Source organism: Mandrillus leucophaeus, unplaced genomic scaffold (assembly GCF_000951045.1).
Source record: "Mandrillus leucophaeus isolate KB7577 unplaced genomic scaffold, Mleu.le_1.0 Scaffold1715, whole genome shotgun sequence".
In the NCBI taxonomy this organism is placed as follows: Eukaryota; Metazoa; Chordata; class Mammalia; order Primates; family Cercopithecidae; genus Mandrillus; species Mandrillus leucophaeus.
Window position 1 is genome coordinate 44,771 of NW_012101716.1, and position 1,145 is coordinate 45,915.

Genomic DNA, 1,145 nt, shown 5'->3' on the forward strand with positions numbered 1-1,145 from the left:
GCCTCCTGGGTTCAAGCAATTCTTCTGCCTCAGCCTGCTGAGTAGCTGGGGTTACTGGCATGCACCATCACGCCTGGCTAATTTTGTATTTTTAGTAGAGACGGGTTTTCTCCATGTTGGTCGGGCTGATCTGGTCTCAAACTCCCGACCTCAGGTAATCCGCCTGCCTTGGCCTCCCAAAGTGCTGGAATTATAGGCGTGAGCCACCTCACCTGGCTGCCATTAACTTCTTTTTACAGCAAACACTAAGCGTCCACCATATGCCAGATTGTATACTCTCTGATGAGGATCTGGTGATGAACAAGCCACAGTGCCTACTTTCACCTTACAGTGAAGAAGGCATATTGACAGATACTTGCTCTTCTATTAATAGGTGCCAGGATAGCTCCATGCCAGGACAGGAGTGAGCTCAGAGGTGCCTTTACCCTGTTTTGGGAGATATTGGTCAGAGAAGGCTTCCAGGAGGAGGTGACATCTGTAATGAGGTTCTAAAAGTCTACAGGGAGTCAGTCAGGTGGAAGAATAGGGATGTGGCCCCTGGGCAGGGGCAGCTTGTCCAGAGACCCCATACTGAGAGAGAGCAGGCCAGGTTGAGGAACTAGAAATATTTCAGAATAGCTGAAGCTTAGCATGGGGGAGTTTTGAGGGCAGGAGGCAAGTGATGAAAGAGGCTTCTGTGGCAGAAGAGACCAGACCTTATATTTACTGTGTTAAAGAGTGCAGACTTAATTTTACGGGCAGTAGGGAAGATGTCCAGAAATGGAAATATCATGTCTTGATTTGCTTTTGGAAAGAGCCCTTTGGCTGGAAGGAGCATGGATTGGAAGTGATAAGCCTGGAAGCACAGAGACTGGTTTGGAGACTATTGTCGTGGTTCAGTTGATAGATGATGGCAGTGGTAGAGCCGAGAAGCTCTTTGAGGTTAAGAGCTTAGTGCTTTTCATGTCTTTACACCTCACGCCTTGATCTTAAAAGAGCTAGCATATGTTTGTCGATATGACAACATAATAATAGACATTAGAGGCTGGGCGCGGTGGGTCACACCTGTAATCCCAGCACTTTAGGAGGCCGAGGCAGGTGAATCACGAAGTCAGGAGTTTGAGACCAGCCTGGCCAACCTGGTAAAACCCTGTCTCTACTAAAAA